This window comes from Berghia stephanieae, chromosome 7 (genome assembly GCF_034508935.2).
Source record: "Berghia stephanieae isolate SIO BIC M18660-M18661 chromosome 7, UCSD_Bste_1.3, whole genome shotgun sequence".
Classification (NCBI taxonomy): domain Eukaryota; kingdom Metazoa; phylum Mollusca; class Gastropoda; order Nudibranchia; family Aeolidiidae; genus Berghia; species Berghia stephanieae.
The window spans coordinates 48212563-48221630 of record NC_088366.1 but is presented as its reverse complement, the minus strand read 5'-3'; the positions used below and the strand labels follow the sequence as shown (position 1 = coordinate 48221630).

Genomic DNA, 9068 nt, shown 5'->3' with positions numbered 1-9068 from the left:
AAATTGGGTTTTCTTTTTTCCCCCCTTGAAACCAAGAATTTTTGACATTTTTGAAGTTGGCAGCTCTGATTAAAGGTGACCATGTTGATGGCGTGAAGCGCAAGAGGAGGTGTGGGAAGGTTTATAAGTTTGGACCTGATGTGACATCTTCAGGAAGTTTGTTCTATTTTGAACCTTAAACCTATTCCCCTTTATCTTACTTTTTCTTGGGCGTTTAAATAGAACACATTTCTAAAATTTCCTGATTATCCCAGTTCCTTCCTTATTACTTGCGCTGATCTGGCCTAAATGTGTCACAAGCGCAGCAAAACTCTTAAAAACAAACAAACAAACAAACAAATCTCCAATGACGAAAACAAAGAATTGTATAATTTTAATATGAAATTTCTTTCGATTTCTCAACGAAGCAAATATAATATGACCTATAAAAGTAAATGTTATAAGAATTTAGAAGAAGAAGGCAACATCACCGCAATCTTTTTATTCTCTTTTGTCTTCTGGCACTTTTCTAATCACTTGTTTCTGTGGGGGCCGAAATAAAAACATATAACTTATGTCAGGATATGACTGTGGTTTCCATCGCTTACCAGCAAGAGATCAGCATCTGACATGCGACTCGGTATTCTAGAGAAGCTTGAGTCCCAGCACAATTACTTATCAATGGCAGAAAGCGATAGAAATGACAGCCAATATCCTACCAAAAGTTGAGATTTTTGGTTGGAGTGAAATCGGCCCTCACAGTCACAGTTCAAGGGTAAAGAAGGCACGTCATGTCAAATTGGATGCACTATTATGATGGTCATCAAACTTCTTCCTTTTATTTACATGTTAAAATCTTGCTGTAGTTGAATAAAGACCAGTTGTTCAAAGGCTACGTATAAAAATACAGTGCAACCTATGGATAACGACACCGCTGAATAACGACACCCTTGGATTACGACAACCCCTGTATAACGACACCCGTGGAAAACGACACCCTTGAATAACGACACCACTGGATAACGACATCCCCTGGATCTCAGCACCCCTAAATAACGACACCCCTAAATAACGACATCGATGGATAACGACACCACTGGATAACGACACCCTTGAATAACGACACCCTTGGATAACGATACCCTTGAATAACGACAACCCCAGGATCGCGAGATTGACCTCTGGTCCCAATTTTTTTCTTCTATATTATGGCATTAGTAATAACCCCCCCCCCCCCCCCCCAAAAAAAAATAACGACGAATATCGCTATCCAGGGGTTTCACAGTACAATGACAATTCAGTTAAAATCACGCCGATAATTATATAAAAATAATTTTGCTGTAGTTTTAATGCAGGCAGCTGTTGTTTAAAGCCACTTCAAATAATATATTAAAAATAGATTAAAGTTTATCAAAATTTAACAATCTATAAATAGAATACTTAATACAAAAATGCTACATCCTCCCCCCCCCCCTCCCTCCCTTAGAATAACAGACCTGTTTAGTACTACGAAAATTTCGTAGAAATACGATTTTTTGGCCTCAGCTACAGAACTGCATAGGTCTCTTTGACTCAAGAAATCTTGGTGAAAAGGAACGTCCAGCTTCTTAGAACCTATATTCACGACTTTGGAGCATTTTAGGACCATGCTGAGAGCAAATTATTAAATTTCTAAAGCCATTTATAGCGACTTTTCTTTTTCCACCTGGAAATTACGACTTTTCTTTAAATTTCAAGTTGGCAGCTCTGAAATAAGAACTTCAAAAATAAACCGGTCTTCGTCCAGATAGAGAAATATTGGAAAAAATGGCAACCAATATCACAAAAGGGGATTTGGAAAATGAAGGAAAAAAGTAAACTAGATCAATTTTATATATAGCGTAATATCCACTAAACGTGCTCAAATCGCTTTACAAAAGGTACCTAGCCAACAGCAACACAAAACATGTAGGACAAAACATGACGGCTGTTAGGCGATATTACATTTTTTTAAACGACAGAGACAAAGTTGTTAATGATCAGGTACTCATTTTACACCTGAGTACGGTGAGAGAATGTGAGTAAAGAGCCTTTTTGTTCCAGATAGTCTACCATGCCATTTGGCCACATTTTAAACATATTTATATTACATATCTTGACATTAAACTAACCTGTCCGATGTCCTTTTTCCTAAAGTGTGGGGAAGGGTGAAATATATCAAATAATGTATATTTTACCTTGTTTGACATCTTTCAATCTGGGGGGAGGGGTGGGGGGAGCAAATATGGGGGCTGGTCTTAGTCGCTCCCTTTTACGGTAGAATTATGACAAAAAGAACAACATTCAATTATCAATAAGTAATAACAATTAATTATAAAATGGTCTATATATATATATATATATATATATATATATATATATATATATATATATATATATATTATAATAACAGCTAAGTCAATCTATCCGCACAGCGGCTTCATGGCTATCATGTTCTCTGCGCATGTCAGCGGAAGTTGCACTACTTTCAAGATGGCTTCGCAGACTTCTTTGATTGGGTCAATGCAAGCACCGAAGGGGAGCAGGAAAACGTAGAGCCAGGCGATGAAGTAACCAACGGGCCATCCGATGAAGATGAGGATGAGAAACCACAGAACACCCCACAACAGACCTGTGAAGAGATAGGCGTTGTTTTAAAGAGATATAAAAAAAAACCTTGTGCATTTATATTAAGCAATATATAATAAGGGGGTCCTGTTACCTCAGTTGGTAAATAAAATATAAAAAATTGAGCTTTTATATAGCGCGATATCCACTTCATGTGCTCAAAGTGACATAATGTGACTCAACTATGCGACGCTCAGTGCTGGCCTCGAACCCTGAACCTTAAATGTTCTCATCCAAAGAAAAGTGTCACGCCAGAGAGACCAACCACATCCTCGTATATTGAAATGAGGAATCGATTTTAGGCCAATGCACATATTATGCAGGTCTGATCGCCGAACGCAATCATGGGCTTGATTTAACATTGTTGGAATGGAGACTATTTTCTGTTGGTTTGAGAGTATTTCCATTACAACAATGGACCAATAACACATTAGGGTTACCAGACCTGTAAAGAGATACGTCATATTCTGATATGAGTTAATACATACTTGCTTACTTAATTTACAAATTTCGTACACCCTTTACTGCGACTGAATCATCAAAAGAAGTCTTTCAGAGCTTTATCGAACCCAGAACCTTCCTGTCCGATGACGAGTGTCATTCTACTAGGCCACTTAGCCGTACCAAAAAAAGCAAAGCGTTCTTGCCGTAATACGCTTCAACAGTCGTAACGTCACTTCCCTCGTAATGACGCATGGTAACTTAGTAACTGGCTCTAAACTATCGGTACAATGGCGGACGCCCTTATGAAATATTTCTTCCACAAGCATAAAAGCGTATCCAGAGGGAAAAAAAACCCAGTATAAATCGGATCATGTTTTGTTTTTTACACATTCTGATCACAAGACATATGAAAAGTACTAGCCAGCATAAATAATAAAAAGTACCGATTTTCTTTGCTTAGAACCACGATGGCTGCCGTTGGGGAGCTGCAAGGTCTGGGCCGGACGTTCCGCTTGCTGAAAGGAAATTGATGTGCATTTCGAACCCAACACCTCTCATTTCCAGGTGCATTGATTGCCGCGTAATCCTGTCTGACAGAGATTATTGCATATGGCCTCTCATGCATTATTGTGTCCATAACAGCACCTTCCCGTGGTGTTCCCCGTTTCTACTGAGTTTGTTATGGGCGCGACCGAGTCCCCGGCGGTATAACCGGGCTAGGGAGTAGGTGGGACCCCTTCCTCTTAAGGTGCAGGAGACAGAACCCACCGATGAGTGGTACACGCTCTGCTCCTCACCCACCCACCTCACACTCATTCTGTCGTGTGGTGTCCTCTGTATGTCCTTACTTTTCTTAATCTACCCCTATAGCTCATACTTGTTTCCTAGTGCTGTAACTTTAACACTTCTTTACTCCCTCTTTGGTCGGCCTGTGGCCCATGTCTTCTGCATGACTATCTGTGATTGATTGTAATCATGTATCCTTCTTAAAAAATTGAGATTTTTAGGGAAATGGCTGGTATCCCTTTGTTTAAGGCCCACAGAATCTCTCATCGACACAAATGACCCAGGACGTGACGATCCTCTGTTTATGAAATATGGCCCTTTAAGCAGAAAGAATAACTGAAATTGATAACTGCAAGCCAGGAAACAGTAGGTGGCGGGGAATGAGCGACCGTCAATCATGAAAGAGACTGTGGGAAAGACAAAATGAAGGCTACTTGACTAAACCCTATAAAAATTAATTATATGAGGAACATGCATCTGCAGCTCAACTCCTGATGTTATGCAGCTGACAAGGAATACAGGTTAGGGTGGGAAGACAGACCAGAGACTCCCCAGCATGCCATGACAAACAAAAGGAAAGCATACGAGCTCGGACGTCGCCTCGGCTGCCGTTGCTGGGCGACGTGACATCAGACTGTTGAATCCAATCGTGAACAGGCCACACATTGCCTCAACCGGAACCTCATCACGATCAAGTACACGTAAGTTTAAGTAAGTACAAGATTGTACTAGTAAGTACAAGTAAGTAAAATCAAGTGGAAGCAAGTACCTGACAGTACAAGTAAGTACACGTAGGTACAAATAAGTTTAAGTAAGTACGAGAAGGTAAAAGAAAGTACGAGTAAGTTCAAGTACAAGTAAGTTTAAATAAGTACAAGTAAGCACAAGTAAGTTTAGGTAAGTGCATGTAAGTAGAAGTAAGTAAACTAAGCACAAGTAGCTAAAGCAAGTTTAAGTAAGTAACAAGAAAGTGCAAGTAAATAAAATTAAGTACAAATTAAGTAGAAGAACCATTTAAAAATCGCAAGTACGCAAGTACACGCGCACTGACCTGGGCAAAGTTCGGCTCTTCCTGAACCAGTTCCGGTACCTTCTCCTACACCCATGATGACGTCACAAAATGTTTGGACCTGTAGGCTGACTTATTTCAAAGAGATCTGTGGACAAATGGAGTGAAAAACAGGTAACTGGAAATTTCAATCAATTGAGTTTTGAAGTCGTTGTGGTGGTCATTGCTGTAATTAACCCCCCCCCCCCCCCCCATCCCTCCTTTTCTCCTACATTTCTTCTTCTTCTTCTTCTTCTTCTTCTTCTTCTTCTTCTTCTTCTTCTTCTTCTTCTTCTTCTTCCTTCTTCTTCTTCTTCTTCTTCTTCTTCTTCTTCTTCTTTCTTCTTCTTCTTCTTCTTCTTCTTCTTCTTCTCTTCTTCTTCTTCTTCTCTTCTTTCTTCTTCTTCTTCTTCTTCTTCTTCTTCTTCTTCCTCTTCTTCTTCTTCTTCATCATCATCGTCGTCATCGTCGTCATCTTCTTCTTCTTCTTCTTCTTCTTCTTCTTCTTCTTCTTCTTCTTCTTCTTCTACTACTACTACTACTACTACTACTACTACTACTACTACTACTACTACTACTACTACTACTACTACTCTACTACTACTACTGCTACTACTACTACTACTACTACTACTACTACTACTACTACTACTACTACTACTACTACTACTACTAACTTACTACTACTATACACCACTATGCTACTACTACTACTACTACTACTACTACTACTACTACTACTACTACTACTACTACTACTACTACTTACTATTATTATTATTATTATTATTATTATTATTATTATTATTATTATATATTATTAATACTACTATTACACACACTACTACTACTACTACTACTACTACTACTACTACTACTACTACTACTACTTCCATCACAAAGCACATTATAGCGCACACACACACACACACAAACACACACACACACACACTTACATACACACAAACCAAGTCAATAAAAATCCTCTCAATGTCTACTGAATTATTCCACTTCAAGTTCAAGACAATCACCGTTCCTCAGCAACAAATCAATAAATCCATTACTCTGGCAGGCATCACCAGTAGGTCAACAAAAATGTACTGTAGGTCAGGCGACCTGCAGTCAAGCACAATATGCCTCCATAAAACCGGACCGCTGCAATGTGTTTGTGTCTGAAACAGGTCTGGACCAATAAATTATGAACCCAGGAATGAGATAAGGCTAAATCGGACATTTTACATTAATTCTTAAAGACGCATAGAAGTAGTCCTTCAGAGCCTTTGGGCTCATGGAGCCAGAGTTTATCCCGGTTTCTATAGCGTGAAACGGACAATAGCAATTGCCTGCTATCCTTTGGATAGGAAGCTAGTTTTTCGCAAAGCACTTTCCACCAAATCTAACAGAATCAGCTACCCATTCACTGCTGTATGGACAAGGATTTCAGAAAAAAAAATATCCGACTGCACCCGGGATCGATCTTCGTCCCTTTGCTTGTGAAACGAGTGCTCTACCAGCTGAGCTATCGTGACCCCCAGACGCACAACAAAGGTTATTTAATGTGTCGATGCTGCATTTTCTAAAAGATTGTTTTAAAAAGGTTGTATAAATAATTGTCTTTACTTTGGTAGAAATTTCAAGTGCACGCATACATTATAAATTGGGTAAAGTCCAGGTGCACATACTTGTAGGTCTGATAACCGAACACAATTAAGGGCCTGATTTTCCATTGGTGTAATAGACACTATTTTGCGTTGGTTTGAGAGTGTTTCCATTACAACAATGGGACCATAACAATTTATTGGGTTATCAGACCTGTAAATAAGTACCACATGTCGGGTCAAACGAAAATAAAAACCCCAAAAAACTATCATTCATGTTGTCGGCAACATAATATTATATATATATATATATATATATATATATATATATATATATATATATATATATATATATATATATAAGATAGATGGATGGATAGATAGTGTGAAGTTGGCGTAACTCAGGTATTTGTTATTGTTTTTTTGCCATCCATGTTTATGAGTAGTTCTCACTAAACCGTATTAAAAGTCCATGGTTACACATGCCTTTGTGTGTTGGGCCGTTAGTCTTCCGGATACACGGTTTTGTGTATTGGTCCGCTGGATGGCAATGTTGTGAGTTCTTAGCCAAGCGCATACTATCGATACTTATTTGACATAGGCCTCTTGATTCGTTGTGGGCATAATAGATATCGGGCATTGCTTGTGGGACATAGGGCCGTAAGGTCTGGTATAGATAACATACAATTGGAGTCAGATTTACCTATAATGGGTAGACGTAGATGAAAGGAACAGTAGATATAGTGGTGGTTTATAAACATCAAAGGGTACTGAGCGTGACTTTCGCAAACTCATAGCCTGATATGTCGCCATCGTTAACTTATAGATAGAATGCGCTTGGCCAAGGAGTTCACAACATTGCCATCCGGAAGTATAACGAACCAACACACAAACACTGTGTAACATGAACTTTTATAGTCAGGTTAATACAGTTTAGTGAGAACAACTCACAAACGTCGATGGCAAAAAACAATAACAAAGGCCTGTGTGACGTCATCTTCGAACTATCTATCGATAGTTCGAAGATGACGTCACTTAGGTCTTTGTTATTGTTTTTTGCCATCCGCGTTTATGAGTAATGCTCACTGAACTGTATTAACCTGACTATAAACGTTCATGGATACACACAGTTTTGTGTGTTGGTCCGTTATACTTCCGGATGGCAATGTTATGAGCTTCTTAGCCAAGCGCATACTATCTATAGTGGTGGTTTATAAACATCAAGGGTACTGAGCGTGGCTTTCGTAAACTCATAGCCTGATACTGTCGCCATCGTGAACTTATAGCTTGGCACTGAGCAAAAAATGACATCAAAAGACAAGTCTTTGGCCACAAAAGAAAACAAATCGTGAGTTGTATTCAATAGTTCAACCAATGGGACCACTTGTTTCCTTGAGCACTACTGAAGACAACTCACTAGGCGGTGCAAAAACCTAAAAAAATGACGTTATAAAATGGGTCTTTGTGGGTTTTAGAGTCAGGTTGTAAGTTATCGTGGGCTGCGTCCGAGCGTAGCCATCGTTAACTTATAGTCTGACACTCGAACCCACTAGGACTTTTACTTTAAAGTCATTTTTTAGGTCTGGGCAGCGTCTAGTGAGTTGTTGTTAGTAGAGCTCAAGGAAACAAGTGATTCCATAAGTTGAAATATTGAATACAACTCACGATTTGTTTTGTAAGTTAACGATGGCTACGGTCAGGCTGTATGTTAACGATGGCTACAGTCAGGCTGTATGTTAACGATGGTTACGGTCAGGCTGTAAGTTTACGATGGCTACGGTCAGGCTGTATGTTAACGATGGCTACGGTCAGGCTGTATGTTAACGATGGTTACGGTCAGGCTGTATGTTAACGATGGCTACGGTCAGGCTGTAAGTTAACAATGGTTACGGTCAGGCTGTATGTTAACGATGGCTACGGTCAGGCTGTATGTTAACGATGGTTACGGTCAGGCTGTATGTTAACGATGGCTACGGTCAGGCTGTAAGTTAACAATGGCTACGGTCAGGCTGTATGTTAACAATGGCTAAGGTCAGGCTGTATGTTAACGATGGCTACGGTCAGGCTGTATGCTAACGATGGCTACGGTCAGGCTGTATGTTAACGATGGCTACGGTCAGGCTGTATGTTAACGATGGCTACGGTCAGGCTGTATGTTAACGATGGCTGCGTCCCGAGTCGTGTCGGAATTGGAGCAGACTTGGACAATCGCCGCTTTTCACTCCTCCGGCTAGTATTGATGTTATGCTCTTGATTAAATTACACACAACTTCCACCAGCCGGATATGATGTACCAACTAACACACAAAACTATGTACTCGTATAACCTTAAATGTTTATAGACGCTGTGCGCTTGGCTAAGAAACTCACAACATTGCCATCCGGAAATATAACGGACCAACACACAAAGCTATGTGTGACCTTAAACGTTTATTGACGCTGTCCGCTTGGAGAAGAAACATTTCTCTACTTACCTCCCATGTTTACTTCGCCCTCATCTTCCCTCCTCCTCCTCCTCCTCCTTTTCTCTTCTTCTTCCTCCTCTACTCATCATCTTCCAAAACCTA

General features: G+C 39.8%; 1 long non-coding RNA gene across 1 annotated transcript in view; it reads right to left on the bottom strand.

Moving 5' to 3' along the window:
* Positions 1-358: 358 nt before the first annotated feature.
* The window catches only part of LOC144977414 (uncharacterized), a 27432-nt gene continuing 18722 nt past the window's right edge, over positions 359-9068 (bottom strand). The window contains exons 2-4 of the long non-coding RNA XR_013646303.1: positions 4907-5012; positions 2400-2629; positions 359-2355 (exon numbers count right to left, since the gene is read on the bottom strand). This is a non-coding gene — a long non-coding RNA (uncharacterized LOC144977414). The remainder of the gene's footprint in view (positions 2356-2399; positions 2630-4906; positions 5013-9068) is intronic.